Source organism: Hermetia illucens, chromosome 2 (genome assembly GCF_905115235.1).
Source record: "Hermetia illucens chromosome 2, iHerIll2.2.curated.20191125, whole genome shotgun sequence".
In the NCBI taxonomy this organism is placed as follows: Eukaryota; Metazoa; Arthropoda; class Insecta; order Diptera; family Stratiomyidae; genus Hermetia; species Hermetia illucens.
In genome coordinates, this window is record NC_051850.1 from 186,360,153 (window position 1) to 186,383,435 (window position 23,283).

The 23,283-nt window shown below is 41.9% G+C and overlaps 1 protein-coding gene and 1 non-coding gene across 3 annotated transcripts in view; both read right to left on the reverse strand.

Moving 5' to 3' along the window:
- LOC119647411 (ecdysone-induced protein 74EF) overlaps positions 1-23,283 on the reverse strand; it is a 717,970-nt gene that overhangs the window by 274,435 nt on the left and 420,252 nt on the right. The gene's annotated exons all lie outside the window — the stretch shown is intronic.
- LOC119650513 lies at positions 316-418 on the reverse strand. Its single transcript, XR_005249325.1, has one exon. It is a non-coding gene; the product is annotated as a U6 spliceosomal RNA (small nuclear RNA).

Below are 23,283 nucleotides of genomic sequence, written 5' to 3' on the forward strand. Positions count from 1 at the left end.
CTGATCTGGGTGCAATCTCGACTGTTGAGGATATATTTAGTTTGAGGTCTTCTCTAAGGTGAAAACACCAGTTGGCCGCGTAACAAACTTGAAGATCGTTGCAGCTTTTCTGGATTTTTTAGTGATGGAGTTAACATGGTCCTTTACTGCTAGTGAAGCCCGGATGGTTCTTCCCAAGACGGGAATAGAATTTTTGTGTTCAAGGAGGACCAAGTTGATGTTTAATCCAAATACATTTGTATAGGCTCTCGAGAATGCGATGGTGAAACATTTTTCAAAATTAACGGACAGTTTGAGTCTGCTACACTGATTAGTCAAAATGTGGAATGCCTCAAGATTTTGGGTACCATTTTTCCGCAAGAGCCATGCTAATCTCCTCTATATTATGCCCGTTTGAGTATATGTTCTGCAGAAGTATATTTACTTTCTTCAAAGCACACTTTTGCAATAAAGGAAGAAAATAAAGTGATCTACGTAACAGATATTTGGACTGCCAAAAACCATCAGTGTCATACCAAGTGAAGTCAACTATCTGCCATTATTGCCTAAGACCATTCCATTCAAGATTTCATTACTTTTGAAGATTTTCGCATGACTTCAACCTTTGGTGCAGCGTGTGGACAAAATATTGAATGGGGGCTGACGGACCAGGCAAAATATAATCAGTAGAATACAGGAGGAAAGAATCGTGGAACTTTTCAGCCATATTTTGTCAGATCGTTAATCTTTTAGAAACCGACCTTATGGGAAGTTTCCAATTATACTAAAATTTTTGTCTACCAGTATTGCCACTATTTGGTCCATAGAAAGCCAATGTTTTACAGAGATTGGAGATACAACCGTTGTTGAGATGGACGAAAAATTAGAACAAGTGTGATTTAGTGATTCGACAAGCGATTCCAAACTGGACGATAGAGTGAGCGGTTGATGGTGGAACTGATGGGAGGAGGGTGTCACCAGCTTTGTCTCCTTTCTGCTTAGTTGCAGTTAAGGTCATGAAAGAATAAGACGTTCCTTTGTCGGTTACACAACGTCTTAGTTATGAACGAACAAATGGGTTAACTCCTCATAGATTTTCACTTGTTTCAGGGCAAACTTTTGGGACGACACATGGTCCCTACACTGAGTGTTCACTTGGGCCAATTTAAGATCTCGCGGGAAAGGGTCGAAAATTAAATCCATGCTTGTCAGTTAAGATCAAGTGCTATGGATGACAACGTCTTATTAAAGATGATTTACTGGATAGCTGACGAAATCGCGTCAGAAGTGTATAGCAGCAGCGGAAGTGCCCATATCATAACTAGCAAACAGCACGTCTTCAGAAAAATTAGCGCTCATTGGGTTCCGAGGTTGTCAAGAGATAATCAAAAACAGGTGAGGTTGGGGATTTATAAGAGCTTTTGAAGAAACGAATGATGTTTTGAGACGTATCTTCACATGTGGAGAGACCTAGGTAGGTCATTGCTCTTCGGAATCCAAAATGGCAAGTAAGGATTGACAAAGAAAGGATGAAGCCTCTCCAATGAATGTCAAAATTCGTCCTTTTGTCAGTAAAATTCTCGTGATAGTTACTTTTTTACTAAAGACGAGTTCTGCTTATTCATTCTCTTCATGATCGACGTCAATTATAAGAGTCGATGAAAACCACCCACCGAAGTAAAGGACAAAGTAACGCCTCAGAAATGTCATACACCCCGAATTCGACAAGGGACAGATTGGATGAAATACACTAGGAAACCCTCAAACATCCCCTTTATCCTGAGAAGGGAAAGACAAAAGAATTTGTTCTGGTTTTGGAAAAGAATAAGGATTCAAGGTAAACGATAGATACGGAGTGGCTTTTGGTTGGGACTGACATTTGGTTATTAAATTGGGCGCAGAGTTTGGTTTGGGATGTACTTGGAATTGTCATCGTTTTCGCAGCGAAGCTGTTCAATTTGGGTGGGGTAGTTGTCGGACGAGAATATGAATCCAAAAATGATGAGGGGTTTCATAGGCTTGATTTTCTTCAGAGTAATTCAGTGGGGCCAGAGGGGACAGGGGTTTGAAGGCGTCATTTACATTGTTTTGTATATTTAGGAAAAAGGATTTTATGGCGGACCATATTAGGTGTCAACTATTGTTTCCCGTTTTTTCGGGTTCAGGGATAATTCCCACTTAAAAATGTTTCGGAAAAGCCCGTCCAAATGACAATTTAGATGAGAATGCCCGATCAAAGGGGGGGAGATAGGGGTCGGAGGGTCAGTCAGTCGGCAAGTGGGTGTTTAGCAAACGGTGGTTTGTGGTGGAGGCCAGGATGAGTGTAATCCAAGTGAGAGGTTGAGAGCATCTGACAGACTAGGCAGCATCTGATGGATTCCCTCTGCTCTGGACGAAACCACAAGTCATCTTTCATTTTGTTCTTATCTTTTGCCAAGTGGTCCGTCTTATATCCTGTGTTTTATGATTGTTGAGTTTTTCCTCGTTCCATCATTCCAGGCGGAATATGTCGATTCATTGGCAACAGTAGATTGTTTGCGACAAAAATGGGGTTGACAGAACGAAAAATTCCTGATGTGGATGCCAGGATACTCGAACATCACCGCTAATGAGGAAGCTGACAGACTGGCTCGTCAATGGTGGGGCCAGAACCAGCTATATATGAAGACAAGAAAGAGACGGTTATGCAATTCAAATGCAGTTACCCGGTCTCATCAGAGTTCGGACGAAGATACCTTGGTAACGTTTTTTTAACGAAGAGTTTGGGCTCTGTCTTTGGAGAATGCTCCCATTTTTGGGGAAGCCTGGGAATGCCGTAAGTGGGAGGCCACTGAATAGGTGATCTCCCGATAAAGTACAATTATACTGCTTGAACTTGCGCTCCCCCCACTAAACTGAACTAATTATGCAATGACTATGAATGTCAGCGATGATTATTTCGTTGGTACTACTTACGATATTAGTTTCTTGGTCGACAACAACATCATTTGTACTATACCTGAAAATAGAAAAATTTGGTCTTTTAGTGTTGATTGTATTACAAATATGAAAGCAGTGTAGAATAAGAATAAACAGCGAGGAAAGGAAAGCTTTTTTAGAGTAGTCCGCATTGGAGAAGGCCTCCTTTATTCATTGCAGAACTAGAGGATTTTTGTGAGCCCCGACTCTGGGCTTGTTTTCGGATAATTAAATTAATTAATTTAAAAAGGCAACTTGTTCAAAAATGGAATGATCGCCTCATGCAACACGGTCTCAGATTGAATTTAAACAAAACCGAATTTTTGACGACCGATCCCCATGAAACAGGCACAATCACTGTCAGCGGCAGTGATCTGCCCAGAACTGAGCGATTTAAATACCTCGGGTCAACGCTATCAGCCAATGGAGAGCTGCGTTATGAAATTGCTTCACGCATTAACGCAACCTGGATGAAGTGGCGTTCCACAACTGGTGTCCTTTGTGATCGACGTATCAACGAACGTCTCAAATCTAAAATTTACCGCAATGTCGTCCGTCCAGTCGCTCTCTATGGTTCCGAGTGTTGGCCGACCATAAAAGACAATGAACGGCGTCTTGCGGTAATGGAGACGAAGATGCTACGTTGGACTAGTGGCGTCACACGTTTAGATCACATCCGAAATGAGGATATCCGCGATCGTTATGGGGTTGCACCGATCGTGGAAAAGTTGCGAGAGAGGCGTCTTCGATGGTATGGTCACGCAATTCGTGCAAACGAGAATTCACTTGCAAAGGTTGGTCTGAACATCGAAGTCGATGGTAAACGACCAAAAGGCAGACCTAAGCAACGGTGGCTTGATACGCTGGATGGGGATTTGAAAGCCTCGAGATTGCACCCAGATCAGGCATTCGATAGAGCCAAATGGCGAAGCCGATCACGACGAGCCGACCCCGCTTGTGAACGGGACAAAGGCTGAAGAAAAAGAAGAAGAAGAAGAAAAAGGCTGGCATATGTTAAACAAAGTCCACACTTACCTAAGAATATACTGAAGGAAGACAAAAATTTATGGTCATTTTACATTGAGACCGACACTTTACTTTCACGGGTAATTTCAATCTATATTTAGTTTTACCAATTTTTTGGTCAACGAACCACCCTTTTTGGACTAAACACTTAGTTAAAAAAAAAACAAGTTCCTAAGTGATTTTAGCTCCCTTATACAGATCCATTTACTAAATGTGACTGATTATCAGTGAGAAACCGCTTTCGGTCAGGGAGCTCCGAACGCAAATATGAGGCAGCATCGGAGGAGTTGCCTTGGACGAAACCATACATCCTCTTTCAGTAGAACATCTACGACACTGGCAATTCGTTCAATGGGAGATTGAGGAATTTTTCAAAACAAATCCACTCCTCAAAGGTTCGTCAGCAAACAAAGTTGTCAAACTTGACGATCAAGAAATCTATACGTGATTCATGAGCAAGAAATGTATCCTCGATGAACAACTGTCTGGTGCGGATTCTAGCCCTACCCCTTTGAATAGGAGACCGGAGATGCACTGACTGTGGATGACATTCCCAATAAGGATATAATTACGGAGACCTTGTGACCTCAACTGGATGCTAAAGGCCAGGACAACGTCACGGTGCATGAAACAATCAATTGGAGCGACAGACTGATGAATTAACTCCCAAAATTCTATTGTCAACTTTTCTTTGCTGAGTCTTTCGGGAAATACCTGGTCTAAGTGAGTAAACCCCAAACAAATATTGAGCTCCAAGACTGGAAGCCAAGGCTACATCGATGATGCCATCGATGGAGATAACAAGGACCTGTGATCCGAGCGGCCGGGGGCGTTTTGCTGGATATTTTATTCCGCATTTATTCGGAGCATGTCTGCTTTAAAATTTAATAAATATTTTAGTGTTGGTTCCAAAAATACGAATTTTGTTTGGACTCTGGTTCGATATTGCAGCCGATGGGATACTATTTGCCTTTAGTCCAGCTTTGACTAGTACGGCTGTGCCTCTGCCCGCGTCGTTGTGAAAAGTACTGTAACCGGGAGCATGTACTTTTACGTTGGGAGCTTCCCCCAGTCTGGTTTGGTTTAAGAGAGCGAGATTAGGATTGGAATCTTCTAAGAGCTTGTGGAGAGCGAAACGTTTGTCGTTAGAAATGAGCGAATTAGTGTTAAGTGTGAGCACCTTCATTTTGGTAGTCTAACAATTTGAAGAGGAATTGTAGGTAGGCTTCGGGTTTGTCTTCAGGGAGGAGACGGAGATAGTTGTGATAGAAGTCGGAAATTGTGTTCCATAGCGAGGAGAAAAACATTGAATAGAGACCTGGCTTCCTTGAAGAAGCCCCTTGGAATGAAAGAATGTGCAGGCGATAAGGGGTTAAAGGTTTCGGGTCTTGCTCGACCCCTGGCCACTGCAGCAAAAGACGGGGTCAGTGAGAGAGGGGTGGTCCAGTTGGCATGAGGCAGAGTGTTAGGCTGCGAGACACGAACAGGCGAGGGTCTGTCAAGGTGGGGGAAGAACGAAGCAGATCGAGATTGCGGGATGCTTTTTGCTATTTCTTTGCGCTGGATAGATTCCAGCCTACGGCAGGGCAGTGTGACCCAGTTGGCCACAGTTTGCACATTTGCGGGGTGCCACAGACTCCTTTACGGTGTTGTCTTCTACATTTGAACGGGAGCAGTCCCTCGAGGCGTGTGGGCCTGCGCACTTCACGCATTTGGGGTCGTATCGGCTGTTTGCGGATATGTGGCCAAATTGTTGGCAATTGAAACATTGGGTGACTTCCCCTTTTCGGGGCTTCTCCCAGCTAATCCGTTGATACAATAGGGTATTTTTTTGTGACTATATTGGCCTCTACGTCAGAGCCATTGGCTCGTGACCACGTGGTGGGAAGCCTAGTTACTCGGACAGGTGTGATCTGCGCTAGTTCCTTGATTTCCTATGCCATGTCTTCGGGAGTGAACTCATGGGGGGAGATTCCTCTGAGGATGAGAGTTGGTTTCCTCTCCTCTTTCAGCGTGAAGGAATGGTCTTCCAATTTGGCTGCTAATAGAGAAGTAAAGAGGATAAATAAACGGAAAGTATTAAGTTAAAACCATTTCCAGAAGCTAAGGATGAACAGCTCTAAAAAGCTTGGATCAAGCTTCTCAGCGTACTACCGCAAACGCCCGTATTTCCAACTGCTTCTGGAAGGCAATCACTGGCGAAATATGAAACACAAGAAGACTACATACAGTAGGATCAAATCGAGTTTCTAGGTGACACCGGATGTCATTGCAAATGCGCGGGTTAGGCATGAGGTGGCTAACTAGCGCTTGTATCGTTAACGCCGAAATAGGTTTTTGTGTCTAGTCCGCTATCCCATGTATCCCATACACGAAGCTAACTTCAGAGTAAGTGCGCGAAATTTTTCACATGAACGTCGAGCATGTGCAATGAGTTTTTCCCATCATACGAATTAAAGCAATGCGCCGGGGAAGGAATTTTCTGTATGAAGTCCTCTAAATAAAATCTCGAAAGAAACCACGAAAAAGACGAAGCTTTTGAAAGAAACCAACAAGAAAAAGATGTGGACATCTATGTCAGAAAAAGGATATATGTGCATGCCTTTTGTAATGAACCAAAAATGTTGGTGATGTTCAGAAAATCAGACGAAATTGACTTTCGCTAACCAGTAACCAGTATTCGCATTCAAGTGCAGCTCCCCAGTAGTGTCAAATATCCCGCCCACCTTGGTGAACTCTATGGGGCGCACTCAGGGTTTAGGGTACGTGAATATGTCACTTTTCATTCCTTAAAATTGATATTGCATTCGTCGATGACAGGGACTAACTCCGGTATGGTCTCCTAACCAACGTGACCATCCCTGCTTGTTTAGACACTTTAATCCTGAAAGTCATCCTCTAAAATCAAAGTATCTTTCAAGTGAAAGAAACGATGCATTAATAAAAGCTACACTTAATGCTTATCCACGTAATTATGGAAGGAGTAATTTGGCTATGATGTTGCTCTAATTCGTCTGGGGATCACATACCCAAACACAAACGTATATGCATGCATTTTCCTTTATAAAAACATCCTGCAAGTCACTCAAGAAATTGTTGTAAAATCCTTCCATAACCCACGTCTCTCCTAATGATTCCTGAATTTTGCGTCCATTAGCCACTTTTTTCCTTACTGTTACCAACGAGCACTAAATAACTGCATACATTGGATATATAACTGCAGGCATGGTTGCCTCCGATGTACATATATCCATCAAATCCAACATGATTTGATGCGCCACTTAAATGAATGAGACGCCATTCAATAAAAAATAATTTACGTAGTATCTTATATCGTGCACTGATCCATGCAATAAGTGGGGAATCTATCATTTCTCGTAAAAAGTGAAAGTGAAATTGTAGCAAAAGATACGTCATGCCAGACTAGACGTAGTACACTGGAGAAAAGGAAGCAAAGGAGCTGAAGGGAGAGAGAGGTGTTTACAACGTCCATGAATCCATCGTGTAGCTTGTAAATTTCGCCTGGGTTCAGATGGATTTTAGATACGAGAGAGCCATCACTTTATGACATTTTCCATTACTTCTATTTTTGACTATAAAATCCTTGGCTCCTAGTACATCCTTACATCGAAGCACAATACAAGCATAGTTGTTTCAGTGAAGTAGCATCGTTATGCGGTCATGTTATGTAGGGAAGTTTCCACTGACAATCTGTGGATGGAAAGTGATTGCAGCACTTCAGATACTTTCCTGTCTTTCAATGCATATTCGCATTGAAAAGGTTGACTGAGTTCCTGGATCTCCCGGAGAGGGATGGTGTCTGATGTATCTGGAACTATCGGAGAAGATGTCAGGGATTTGAAAGCTAATTGAAAGGTACCAGTGACAGGATTCTCTCCAGTAGACAGGCATATTTGGATTTGATTCCCCAAATTGTGGACTTCCTTAGAAGGACAATTTTTTTTCAACGATTGGTATCCAGAATCTCATAACGAACTGCGCTTTAAATAAATAGGATCCATGGCTTTTCCTCTACAAACTGTCTCGAGTACTTGCATCCAAGTCTGTAAGCGGATGAGAGTGGGCGAACGATATGGCCTTGTAAAGGCCACTTACTATCGTCCCACAGCCATCTTTGCTACACGTAGAGTCGAGCCTGGAAAACTCGTTCCAGACACAAAACGATGAAAAGCGAAAGTTTACTGTGACGTTCCTATTTTCCCATCTCGAACACAGCAGCAGCCATACCAACAACATCCCATACCGTGGAAACGGGATGTATGGAACAGCCTGAATCCTTCGTTCAGACCTTTGTATGTATTTCCAGATGGAGTGGGTCTGGGAACCGACTAGGGTTTCCAAGCAGATCGATGGGGTGGTGGCGCGGCAGAACCTTTCCGACAGATCCCTACTACGAGGGTGGTTTATATCCGTTTGCTGTCTGCCAAGGCCATATCATAAAGGCTCACAGCACGCAAAGAGTACACATTATTTGGATGATGAAGCCAAATAAGAAGCTCAAGTTTGGCGAAAAAAGGAGAGAAGCCAAGCGAAAACATCAGGACAGGGAGCGAAGCAGAGACGCCAAATATGGATCAGGCTATTACAAGACTTTAAGAATAAAGTCAGGAAATTAAAGGCAGATGTGTATTAACAATTCGGCCATGATAATGACATGACGTTAAGATGGTGGTACAGAGCAGCGTTAACCTTGGTCCCGAGGAGGACTCCTTTATGTTGGGAAAGGCCTGCTTAGCTTCATGACAGTCTTTACCATTTCTTCCAATTTCTCTCATTGACCCCATTCTGTCCGCAAATATGTTCCAATTTTCTGCTTATTTTATGCAGCCGTTGAAGGCTACGATTATACGACGGCATAACAACTCCGAAAATATATTGCAACAAACATAATTTGCCTAAATGACGCGGCAATGATAATAAAGATGTCATCACCAGGTTATGTGCTGTGAAGGTCAAGGATTTAAGGGAAACTCACTTGTTGGTTATGATGGACACCAAACAGCCATAGAAGACACTCAGATTCGGCTCGAATTTCTCAACCCGTTTGCGTTTATGACGTATAAATTTTCACCGTTTGCATCAATCTCTTCAATAAATCTGATTTTTACGTGAAAAGGATTTATTACTGCAGTCGGGGCAATGCTATAAAAATATATTCTTGTGAAAACAAAACGACTCATAATGCAGTTTATTTTGCGTTACTTATTTGATTTTACCAAACACAGGAAATATTCTGAGAGAATTTTCCAGAGTAGCCTTCAGTGGGAGGAGGGAGGGGATGAAAATTGATTCTGAATAAATTCAGAAGTGCCGTCGCTTATGCGAGGCAGGGATAAGCCAGTGTGTTGAATTTCGATCAAACTCAGTCAAGATGAAATAAGAAGCTGGACGAACAGGCATGACAAAAAGGATCCCCTCCTCATAATTTATGCTCAACATCGGCGGTTCACATTCCAGCAGGCTTCAGCATTCATGGGGGTCTGCCAGTATTTCAAGTTGTTCCCACACATATCCAGTATAATAGCCACTTTTTCACCATTTCCAGGAACTGGAAGTCATTAAACATAGTAGCGTGGTCGTCACGAAACATGTCCTTCCTCCATTCTCCACTTCCATCCGGGCAAATAATAAAGGACCGACAATTAATCTCTCAACCTAGGCCTTAAATCCACACCACCATTGTTCCACCCATATCGTTGAGGAATGGCATGTCTAAATATCATAAAGCAAGCAATTCGTCATATCCTTGACCTTAAGCAATACCGTCAAGGACTTCCCAGTGTATTCTCATACAAAATACCGTTTATATTTTTATGTACAGCTATTCTCATTACATAGATATGCGACAAACATTGTACGAAAAAGAATGGTTGTAAAAGTTTGGATACCGGTAGAATGGTGGTTAAACCTTGTGTTTAACCACACTCTCACCCGGTACCAGAGTACTCCTCCGCTAGCTACTGAATTGCCTTTTGTGGACGACAGCGAGGGTGGTTCTGGGCAATAAACGGAAATAGCCCAATACAATGCAGGATGAACTCGTCTACACATCTCTCGTTGAGACGATTAGAAGCAGCGGAGTGTCGGCGAGAAAGCGACAAGAAAAAAAAAAAAAAAATAAGTCCCAGACAGAAAAGCTTTCGAAATAAACTACCGCATTTCGGACGGCAGGGGAGCTCATAACCTAATGATGGAGGAATGAATCGGCAAACTTGGGTGGAGGTGAATTTCAGTGAAAGTGCGAACGAGGAAAGCCGATAATAATCTCTCCACCAACACATTGCATCAAAGACGACCAATGTGAAATGGGGTAGAAATTAGGCGAAAAATGAACCCCCACCCACCCACCCACAACTCGATTCAGTTCGGCATACACCCCATGTCAGTCGCACGTCATCGAGGGGATGAGGTTACGTCTGGTTTTCGTATGATAGTCTGCGTCGTAGTCGGGAGTGAAAGTGAGGTTTTTAACCTTCTGCATGTCGTCGTCATTGAATCAAGGTGATTCGGTATCATGGTCGCCTGGGAAATCTTGCAGAGCATTAAAGGCGCTGAATTGGTGAGGCCGGAGTATGGTGTTAGTGGAGAGTTTTGAAAACTTGAATGGCAGTATTTAGTAGATGAAAGGGGGTGTGGGGGGTAGAAAAAGTCGGATTGAGAAGATAGAAGCCAGCACAAGCAGTTTCAATGGTCTTTATATTGGAGCTCATATGAAAGGAGCGTTTTCCAGATGGAACTGCGTTGTCACCACTTTGATCATCATTACGGGATAGCTGATTCTTTGGCATTGAGTTGGTCTTAAAATCGTTCAACAGTTTAACGGAGTGTTATTTGAAAGTGGTAAAAGTGGTGCGCAGTAAATAGGGTTGCCTTTGATGTTACTTGATATATTCTATTGAGGTTGCCATTCCTGGGACGAGACCAAGAATAGGGAACTCAAATTGTGGTTAAATATGGGGTTGAATTCTCTGTTGTCAAACTGAATAGAGTTTTGGCTTTCCTTGATAAATAATCGGCCGAGTTAATCCACTAAACATCTACAAACCTCGTAACAAGAAAGCACTATTTGTGGCGGGGTCGCAATAATTGCTGGGAACTCAGAACTTCGAGCTAAGCCTCAAGAAAGCACGTTCTTCGGACCTTCGGTTTTAGATAGCTTTTTGAAAATTTTTACCGATTTCTTTTTTACTAATATCGAAGGAGCTACCATCCTGTGTGGGGTATAGATGATCCACACATCCAGACCACCCTTAGTGGCCGGAGGCGACCAAGAGGGGAGAGCTATCCCAAATCTCTGAAAAAGAAGGCGAAGTTGACTGTGAAGGTTCGTCCTTAAACTTAGAAGCTCCATCGAAGTGCCCCATCGACAAGTGCTTGATCATGGATCCGCACCGGATCCTGAAAAATAAATCAAACACAGGCATTCTGACGAGTCAGCCTAATAAAATAAACAACACGCGAACTAAACCTTAAAATGAAAAAGAAAAAAAAAGAATGCCTCGACCGCGTGCGTGAAGTCGTACAACTCCAGAAATGAGTGTCCCGATCGAAAGGGAGGATCCACGACAGATCACTTTCTTGATCGATGTTTCCTCTGCCTCAGATGTTTTATGAGGCGCGGCCTCTAAAGTTGCCGCCCTGACTTGACATACTCAGGCCTTGATATTGGAGGAAGTTCCTTATGTAAAGAGAGTTTTGCGGAATAAGACATGAATAGGCTTGATACGCTGGATGAGGATTTGAAAGCCTCGAGATTGCACCCAGATCAGGCATTCGATAGAGCCAAATGGCGAAGCCGATCACGACGAGCCGACCCCGCTTGTGAACGGGACAAAGGCTGAAGAAAAAGAAGAAGGCAAAGAGGAAGTCTTCAACTTAAATAGATTTAGTTAGGATTCAGGCCAACAACAAAAAACATGCAAGGGTGAAACATATTTAATAAAAGAAAAAAATAAAATATACAGAATATAGCCCAAAATAAAACCGAAAGAAAATAATAAAATTAATTAAAATTAAGAAAATAACCGTAAAAATATAAATAACAAAAAAAAAATAGAAAAAAATACCCCAAAGAAGACAATATTAATCGTTAATACTAATTTCATTCCAACAATTAAAATATAAGAATAAAATGAAAATTGTTGGGTAAACACTCACACTAAAGAATAACAAGTCGGGAAACCGGAAGTTGGGCGTTTCAGGTACGAAAGGTTTTGTGTATTTCTTAGTACGTAGCACGTAATAAATGCATATGTTATGTGAGAATATTGACTTTCGGATGATATTGACATTCATATTCTTGAATTTGCAAGGAAGCGACAACTTTGACGTATTATAACTTTGTTAATAATAGTGCTATTTCGCCCAAACTTGGTGAGATCATGCTCTATGTTATACCCTATATTATTATATAGGATATAACATATATAATTTCATGGTGCTAACATGAACTTAAGGGGGGTTTTGCTGCCAATTACTAAAAATTATGGTAGCATACTATTATTAACTTTATTTGTACAGATATCAGTATGGAAGGTATTTCGGAGCCCAGGCGCCATATAGTGGCAGCCTCCTGATTTTTTTCAGATTTTTCGGTATGGTAGTTTCTGAGAATGGCCCCTTAAAGGAATGGTCACTTTCAACCCCCCGCACTCCCCACCTTTCCAACAAATGTCAAAACTAAGACCGGCTTCGAAAAGTACTAATCGAGACCTTTAATTTGATACCCCACATGAGTATATTTGATGCAAAAAAAATTTACACCCCCCGTTTGCATGTATGCGGACCCCCCCCCCCCCCCTAAATTCGACGTAAAAGGATGTAACTCACTGTACGCGTGAGCGTTCACAGTTCCCATCTTTCTATCAAATTTGGTGTCAATCGCTATAACCGTTTCCGAGAAAAATGCGTATGACGGACAGACAGACAGACAGACAGACGGACAGACAGACAGACGGTAAACCGATTTTAATAAGGTTTTGTGTTTACAAAAACCTTAGAAATGGGCAAACAACTTTACCAAACAACGAAAATCCCCGTCCGCCCTCCTCCTTCCATAGTTCCCAAAGAGGAAAGGTTATGCCCGTATAGACTTACTTTCCTCTCTGTTTTACATGCGCTGCTAAAACAAATATATAAAAATCCTACATTCACACAAATGATTGATATCACCCTGTCACCCTGTCGTAAATGCTAAATTTTCAGACTTCAGGGATATCACATCAATAAATTCTTCCGAATACCTCCTCCTGAATCCTTCACAGTTTCTCTTGTCTTCCACATGTCACTCAACCTAAATTAAAGCCGCCTACAATGCTAGGGTCGCTAGAAATATTCCCCAACTTTTTTCGCCGCCATAATCGAAAGAAAAGTCCTCGCAATGCTCACAACACTTCTTTTTGGGCAAATAATTGTAAAATGAAATTAATTTAACTTCAACAAAATTCAAAATTCAAAATTTCCCGATTACCGTCATAATTTTAAATCTTAACACCTTGATGCCAACAATCGCCAATTAATTCCCAAGCTGTCAGCTTTCTCAGCACAGCAGAACTCCTTGCGACCAATTTCTTCCTCCCGCTCATCAGCTGTCTCTTCGATCAGCCGGTCTCGCTAAACCTAGCCTTGAACTTCACCTCACGCCCCGTTGGATTGTAGGGATAGAAATGGGTAAATTGAGAGTAGTAAATTGGGAAAGCTAAGGAGTGTTAGGACGGCAGAAAACGAAGGAGTATTGCATATTATTAAATGCATTCTCCCGTCAGATTGTCCCTGGACAACGCAAAGAAAATATTGTCAATGTCGCAAAGCCGCGGTCACTAAAAAGCGTAAAAATGAAATTTACTATAGTTCAGGTTGTGTGTTCAGTGACACTATGGGATCCAGTGCACGTGTCTGCCTGTAAAAGAGGAGTTGAGTGAAGAATTTTGGCAGCTGAGCAAGGCGTAGAGAGAAAATCTGGGGTCGATGTGAAAATTACGCTGGAAAACGGGACTCGGGGCGAAAATCATACGGATCATACGGAAAATTATGCAGGTCCCCTTAATATACATATTTTAAGGCAAAGAAAGAAAAAACAAGACAGGATGCAACTATTAAAAAAGCTTGAATTTACTTCGCTAATCCTTTAAGATCTCAACCAAATTGATCGAAATCCATACGATTAATAGAATAGAATCGAAAGTTTTGGTGAAATCACAATAGGTTGAGCTTAACGTCGATGTTCACCAAATACTCGATGACTTCCAATGAGCATACCAATCGCAACGGAGTGCACCAAGTTACACTTCATTTTGGAATCCTAGCGAAACTCAACCCAAAGCGAACAAGTCGAATTCAACCTGGTAGATATGCACTGAGAATAGCTGGGACAGCTCATTTCCAACAAAGAATAAATTCGAGCAGGAACATGGATTGCTGTCTATACTCTTGAAATTAGCCTTTGAGCACGCAATAATGAAATCCTTGTTGATAGCAAACAACATCAATATCTTATCGTGCTGTTGCACCCCATTTACTTACAAAGAGGGAAACAATCCTGCTACTAACATCACTAAGTTGTTGCCATATGCCATCACCTGTACACTACTCCTGTCCAATATGCTTGAAATTTCATCAATCACTGTCACCCTGGGGCGTCTCACTCCCGAAAAATCTAGTCAGGAACCTGCCAGATCAGATTGGATTATTCTGGCTCTTAACAGAGGGATTCAATCCAAGGAACTTCCTTAATGGCTTTGGTACTAATTTTGATAAATGATCCCTCTGTGGGAGGACTCAGTCAACGTTGAAGAGGCCCTGTTTTCCGATATAAAAAATGAGGAAAGTCAAGGTTTGAAACGAAGAAGAAGAGTAGCACGTAGTACCAACTAGGTTCTTACGAAAGTAGCACTTGTAAAGCTGCAAATTTTCTGAGTTAGCGAGAATGGACCTGGGAAATAAACAAGGTACCTTAACCCTAACTACAATCCTTGCAGAATCCTGGCTGTCACCAACGAGTAAGCTCCTCAGGTTAACCACTTGCGAATTTCTACTTAAGATACTCAAAATTGACCAAAGAGGAATACTAGCGAACATGAGAAGGTGGGTCTAAGAATAGGTGATAAATTGAATTGAAATGTTGAAATAAGCAGTTCCAAAGGCTTTGAAGTTTACTAAGAGGGCCAAAATGAAATTCTTTGGATTTAACCAATTTGTAGCTACAATCAGAGATGAATGGTCTTTTTATGACATTTTGATTACCACAGATTCTCTTTGCTTCTCTTCTATCATGTCTAGTCATATATGGCTATTGAATTTTGCCAGAGGGTTAAAACGTCTAGTTCCAATTGCTGCCATGCAGCCAGCCAGTCATTTCATATTTATTGTTGGAGAACATTCACCAGAGGCTCTCCCTCATATCAATAAAATAATTTTAAGGATCTTAGCAATTGGACGGCGCGATGGTTGAGAGGGTACAGTTTCAGTCTCCCAATCTCGCTGCTCTGGATTCGAATCCCAGTCGCTATGAGTGTCTGTGTTCGTCCCTGCTGTGAGCTTATCACTTGCACAGCGTTAAGTAAAGTTAGATGAAGTATATGTGTGGATGCCGTACACTCCATCAAGAAGTGAACAGGAAATACCAATTGTTTAGCAGTTTAGCAGATCACCAACATACTTTCGAAACCACCGGAGACAGTCAAGTATGATTACCTCAATGCCTCCCATATTTTTAGAAATTTTAAGCCGCTTAAGGGACTGCGTAGATTGTTAGGTATAGAAGGTTTGAATAAGGCCAGGCTTAGTGACAATGAACCATTACGGCGCTTTCATCACGCTAGGGTTGTTCGAGTTTCTCACTGTGAAGATCAGACCACATAATTATAATGGTTCCATTGGTCGTCACCGGTCGGAGCTTTAAAAGTCAGTCGTCATTTTGCAAATAGTGCGCTTCAGCTCACACTACGATTTCCTGTGATGTCTGCGCGCTTTCTCTACTGTTCTGCGCCAAGTGCCCTTGGTACGATCCGCTCATCATAGGCAGCAACACAATTGTAGCCCCTCTTTAATTTGCCACCTATGCACTGCCTTTTTCGCCTTCCGAACACAGTGCGTACGAGTGCCACCAAGTTCTCCATTTGTAACAGTATCAAGCCAGCGTATTCCGATGATATGATGAAGACAGGTGTTGACAAAGGATCGGAGCTTTTGAGTAATAGTAGAGTTCACTTTGCATGTTTCAATTTGATCTTGACATTAAGTTAATTGCCAAAGCCAAAGCGGGTCTACCGCTGTTAATGCGTCGGTTAACATTTAGTTTGCTGCCACCGTAAGCAGAAACCATGCTTCCTAGGTAAACAACTGAATCGAGGTTTTCGATGCTCTGCCCAGTAATGCAAATAGGGAGATTAGTATGACCCATCAAAGTGAGAACTTTGGTTTGGTTAGTACTGCCCTTCAGTCCAACTCTATTGCCTCTCTTTCCAAATACAAAGGCAGTTGGCCAAGGTCCATGACCGGGTGAGAGAGTAAACAAGTGGCTCCAGCGTAGTCGAAGTGTTCGAGAAAGATTCCTTGACGCCCTCCGGACAAGGCAGTGTGAAAAACGTCATCGAATACAATCCGGACGCACTCTGCTTTGGACAACAAAGCCTTCCGAGATTTTACCTCAGTGCAGCACGAGACATTTTGGACCATCATATGTCGCTCTAATAATGACGATTATTTTTTCCGTAATGCCACATCTGGGTAGGAATGGTCTGTAGGATGTTGACGTGATCGAGGCAGGAAGATCAGGAGCCTATTGTCGGCGTCAAGGCCACGGGTAGAAAACCCGAAACCAGGGCGAATCTTTGATACCAAAAAATGAAATACTGCTAAAATTTCTATTCCGCGCCTGGAGAGAATAATCTCGGCCGATTTCCCTCTCTCCCCTTTCCCATCTAGCCACGTCTGCTCTTCGTATACCAGTACCATGTGGAGATAAAGGCGAGCTCTAATACGTTTCAAGGCCCAAGTTCACATTAGATTATTTCTCATTGATTATTATAGGTAAAGGACCGGCAATGGGTTATAGGTCACAAGAAGAGGAATATCAAATCCTCTTATCAAGGCGACAATACAGTCCATGACATTCATATCTTAAAAATGGAGATCTACATGAACAGAATTATAACAAAGCAGGCAACACTAAAAATCACAAAAGTACAAAGCCAACAATCTCGTAATACCACCATAATGTCGTCTCCATGTCTACCCGTCTATCCTGAAAACTGCCATAAAACTAGGAAGCAGCTAAAAGGCAAAGAGATTTTCAAACAATTCCAATGGAGGGTGCAGATGTTTACAATGGAAAAATGGGAAAAGGAAAGTTCTACAGTAAAAGAAAATCTTCAAATGAGGGCAATGAATGCATTAAGAGAAATCAGCTTGAGGAAAAATGCCATCGTATATAAAACGATGACCATCAATGCCGGAATTTGTAATGTTTATTCAATGAACATTTTTTTAGTATTGAAGCTGAGAGCGAAAAATGCTATTTCGATCGAATTTGATGTGTCTGCTCGGTTTTTTAAGGGAAATTATATTTTGCTGACCAGGCAGAAATGAATATTAAAATTAAGGTTTACGCAGGATTTTATATCCCAAGAAGGACTTAAAAAAATTATAGACAAGAATTGAGTCATACCAGAGAGAGCCATGAAAGTAAATAACCTTCTGGAATTATCATGGAAAAAAAAAACCCCTGTCGTTTCCGATGTTCCTAAACTGTCTTTAAAATTGAATATCGTAAATTTTAACTAGGTCAGATGAGTTTGAAATCAATATATATATATACGCCTCATATATCAACCCATACATTCCCCCGCACACTATATATGGTTCGTAAAAACCGAATCCAATCAAAGCTTTTTTTGAGAAATTGGCAGCCTCCTCAGTATTTTGCCAGCCTACTTTGGGAATTATTTGCTCCTTGACCTCCGCGGTCATCACCACCTTCAACCCCACTGTCAAAATCATTCCAAAGCATGGAATTAATCAAAAAATTCTGATAGACTTCCTTAGTATGTAATTTAGTAGATAACAATGAAAGAAGCAATGTCAATATTTTGCAACATTTTTTCCCCATCTCATCTATTTTTCGGAAATTACGACCATATTTTAATTATTTTTATGAATTTTTTAAAAATGTTCTCCAAAAGCTACAAACAACTGGAAACTGGAAAAATACTCCAGTGCCTAACCTGGCTCAATAAACTAAATTAACTTTGAAAAAAATACAGCTTTTGTTCGATCATCAAAGTTAAGCGTATTCGAAAATGATGGGTATTTAGATGGGGGACACTTAACTGAATTTTTTAGTTTAAAATATATTTATTAAACAGGGCTCAAATGAACAATAACATAACATTATTTTTCACCAAAAACAATTGAAAATATTCACTATCACACCTGGAAAATCAATACAAAGCTAGTTTCATACAAAGCCAGTAACCAAAAGCTAGGGGTTTCTGACTCGTTTGTTACTACAAATGTCCAATCTTCGAAATATTATATATTTATTTTGCCTAATTGAGGAGTCTAAAATATCATTTGGAAGCAATGAATATGTAGAACAGACAGTCCCTTATGGCGATTATTATTATTAGGAACAAGGCAGGCGTCTATTCTAAGCGTAAACCTTCTTGGTGAGGTTCCACAAGTTCCATTCGCCGAGACTTTTGCAGACGTAAAATTGTCTTTTTTTAATTTCCCGACAATATTCTTTCAGTAATTCTGCCTATTACTGGGGATGACTTCACATCCGCTATCAGAGATTTATATTCGACAAACGACCCTTCAATTAATCTTTGAAGGCTTCCTCAAGATTAAGCCAACTACTGCCTCCCTTACTCTGGTGGTATTTTTAATATCAATTTATAGCGCTACATGCGAAGAGCATGCTCTGTCAGAAGGTGAAAATTACCCCCACTTGCGGGTTCTGTCAATATTTTTTACTAAATCGACTAAATTTTAACCCCCAAAAATGCAGATGTATCACATAGTCAAATCATAGAGGAGCTTGCGGTTGATTGAAGGTCAGGGTGGTGGTAACTCATCATTCGGTACCGACTGCAGAATAGTCGAAAATTTTTCGTCCTACCTGTTGAATTTCAATGGCGGACTGAGGGGAGAATGAAAGCAAAGCTTTATAGGCAAGGTTGGCAACGCTAACCTTTGTGAAACTTGTTGCCACCTCGTAAGTGCTGGGTTACATCGAGTCTTCCAGTACCAGAGCCTAAGGCTGTTGTTTGGTCGTGGGTCAGCTGTAACTATATTTCGACTGAGATGGTTAGTGGTGCATAAACTTTCTCTTCCATTTTCGAATTCTTCTGTCAAAAGTATATTCCAAGAAGTCGCAGTAGAAATACAAACACATATAAGAATTGGGCAATCCGAGAATTCAGTCGCCTTTATCTCCTTTATATGAAACCAGGGGTCGGAACGAAAAGGAACCAATGGGGGCGAAGGAGAGACAATGATGACTGATTGTCTCGGAGGTTTCTCAAATAGCTCAAAGACCATCGCTTCGTCTTCTTAATAAAAGAGAAGAAATGAAGAAATTTCAAATGATAAAAACGATATCCGCAAAATGGTAAGGAAAGACACCTCTACGGAGCTCAGCCGAGAAATACCTTGCAGTATGTAGCTGCTAAGATCGATACTTTCAGATTTCCGAAAATATTTCACTTGTAGAATCTAAGCTCCAGGATAAACCCAAAACCTACCTCTATTAAGACACGTGGTTTCGTTGGGCTCTACATTTAGCAACATAGCTGGAATACCAATTTTTGAGCCTCACGTTGGACGCCAACTCAGTTAACTCTGTTAGGTACGCAACAACTATGGCCCCACGTTGGGCGCCAACTCAGTTACGATGAGAATCGGCGTTGCATCACCTTGGTACCAGCATGGTCGCCAAACCTGTCAACCAACCAAACTTCCTCCTCTAACAGGTTTGCCAGTCGTGAACATCGACTACGCGAGAGAATATATGGAACCGGACGGTAAATGCTGGAGCTAATCCAAATGCTAGCAGTTCGGTGGGATGAAGGCCGGGGTTCTTGGTTATCAAATATTATCTCCCTGTCAGGACACAGTCGGTGTTCACGACTGGCAAACCTGTTAGGGGAGGGAGTTTGATTGGTTAATAACCTTGGTGACCGTGTTGGTTATGTAACGCCGACTCTCATCGTAACGAAGTTGGCGTCCAATGTAGGATCACAATTGTTGTGTACCTAACAAAGTTAACTAAGTTAGCGCCCAACGTGGGTACCGAAAGGTGGTATTCTATGTTTTTGGCTTTACACCCACCGGGCTTGATGGTGTTAGGAACAGGGCTTGCTTCGCTTACGAATACTCTGATGCCTAAATGAACTTAGGTGGATTTTGTTCACCAGGTGAACCTCCTCTTGTAAGTTCGAGCTTCAGCGGATTCCTCCTCATAGCCGGCAAAAATTATTGCGAAAGAGCCTGAGTGGAGGATGTAGAAAGGAGTGGAATGGACCTTATCCATTCAGTTGCCCATTCGAAACTCAGGAGCTCCACCTTGTAAATGATTGCGAAGCAGTTAGCTCAAATTATTGACTCATTACATATTTAAAGTAAAGTTAATCGACGCGTTTTTGTTGACTTTGGTTGCCTGGTTTGGATCGTAGTTTTGAGTTTCGACCGGACTAGTCGAAGTTAGGAGGATGGCCGTGCCGTCATCTGATCATTAGTCTAGCAGAGACTTAGGTCTGGGATTTCGATCAGATTCCTCATAAAACGTAGAGTTTCCCAACCATATCCTTTTGTTTTCCTAAAACGCTTTGAGTCGATTCGTCTACTTGGTCGGCGAGCGGTTGTCGACTTTCCTCTTCATGGGAGATTTTGTTTTTATGTAGACTGACGTTTCCTGGGAGTCTATATATCATTTAGACGTTATTTAAATAATATAAATAATAAAGAGAAAAACTCTATTATGTACGCAACAACTGTGCCCCCACGTTGGGCGCTAACTCTATTACGTACGTAACAGGGCTGAAATAGAAGTGAGAGGACCGCAACTACTGGATTGGTCAGTATGCGTTTCAAATCGAAAATTTATTGCAATGTCGTCCGTCCTGTCGCTCTCTATGGTTCTGAGTGTTGGCCGACTATAAAAGACAATGAACGGCGTCTTGCAGTAATGGAGACGAAGATTTTCCGTTGGACTAGTGGGGTGACACGTTTTGATCATATCCGCGATCGTTATGGGGTTGCACCGATCGTGGAAAAATTGCGAGAGAGGGGTCTTCGATGGTATGGTCACGCAATTCGCGCTAACGAGAATTCAATTGCCAAGATTGGTCTGAACATCGAAGTCGATGGTAAACGACCAAAAGGCAGGCCGAAACAACGGTGGCTTGATACGCTGGATGGATGCCTCGAGATTGCACCCAGATCAGGCAATCGATAGAGTTAAATGGCAAAACCGATCACAACGAGCCGACCTCGCTTGTGAACGGGACAAAAGCTGAAGAAAAAGCAGATAAAATTCTGGTTTTTTTCGCAACCATTTTTCTCGAGTAAGAAGTATAGTATCCTGGGTGCTGGGGATTGGGGGGTGGGGGAGGGGGGAATCTGAATTTTCAATATCTGTTCGGGACATTGGCACAGAGATGGTGTCATAGGTGAGTCAAAAGCACAGAAATGGTTCGAACCATTCAAAAATAGCCATTTTAACCTCAACGATAAGGCTAGTGCCGGACGCCTTTCAGAATTCAACGAAAATCGTCTCAAAGCATTTTCAAACCAGACCGGTCGCCAAGAAACTCGCAAATTCCCCGAAAAAATGGGCTCCAGTCATGTGACAGCGCTCAAACATCTTTATTTGATGAGATTTGTTAAAAAAATTGGGACATGAATGCCTCACAGGCTCGACAAAGAAATCAAGGACAGGCACCTTAAAATTGCCTTTGAAGATCTCGCTCGACACTGAACGATACGCGAGACATAATCCACCTTTCTTGCACCAAATCGTGACATGGGATGCGAAATGGTGCCCATATGCCAGTATGACGCAAAGGTAAGAATAGATTCCTGGAGAAAAGCAGAAGCCGGGAGTCGAAGTGGATCTCCATCCAAAGAAGACCATGATTTGAGTTTGATGGGACTGGAAGTGTGTAGGGCATTGAGAGCTGATTCAAAGGAACAGTATGCTCCACAAGGAGTTCAACTTTGCCTAGCTGCACCGTGCAAAGGAACCAACACCCAACTGGTAAGGTCAAACCATGATTCTTCACCATAACACTAGGTACCATGGTGTACACTTTGTCAAAAACGCATTTCAAGTTGGAATGGGAAGCTTTTCCGAATCCATTAACCAAATTCACTGAATTCACTGCGCCGAAAACAGAGCTAGGCAAGCAAGTGTGTCTTGGCGGAATACTTCGTTTTTAGTTACAACTAGGAGCTAGCGAATCTGGACGGTCAATTGGTACCGCTTTTGAGGTTTTTAGGATAGCGTTTCCCTCGTGGTTGGCGGCAGCAACACCGGATGGTCATTTTGGACTTCTGAATACTCCGTTCTGTTAGAATAGTTTTCCTTTCTGCGCCAACCTTACAAACCGACTTCCCACCCATGAGGTTAGGCTACCGAAATACTCTTGACCACAAAGCAACATAAATTAGGTGCTAAGAATCCAACTTTGAACAACATGAAAATGATGATTGATGACAAACATGAAATAAGGACCTCTGATGACTATGGTTAGCTGGCAGAAATGTAACCACCAATTGTTTTATAATATTAGGGAAGACGGGATAAAAACTACCAGAACCAAGCATTAGTCTACCCACCCATGACCAGTAAAAAGTAGGCCATTTGTCTCCAATTGGACATTATTTCAATCGAAATGGGAATACCATAATATTAAGTGATGATTCCTACCAAGATAGAGGAGGCTAGACGGAAAAGCAAAACATTCAGAGGTGGAAGGTAACCTAGGTTCGTTAGATACACAATACTGAAGGATCATTTGAAAATGCCAGGCTATGTCTACGTTCCTGTTTAGTAATCGGCTCCCTCAATCATATCAGGTACTAAGCGCCTCTCGATTGACCTGGAAGTTGGCTCTAAATTAGCTTCAAAATGGTCTATACCAAAGGTCACCAAACCTAAAATTGCATAGTCAACAATGTTTGGCTGCTTGAATAGAAAACGATATGACAGGCTGGATAGTCCTCTCCAACCTATGATAATTCAGAAGATCCGACTCCCATTATTGAGAGAGAACTATAGGAGGCCGCTCAGATTTG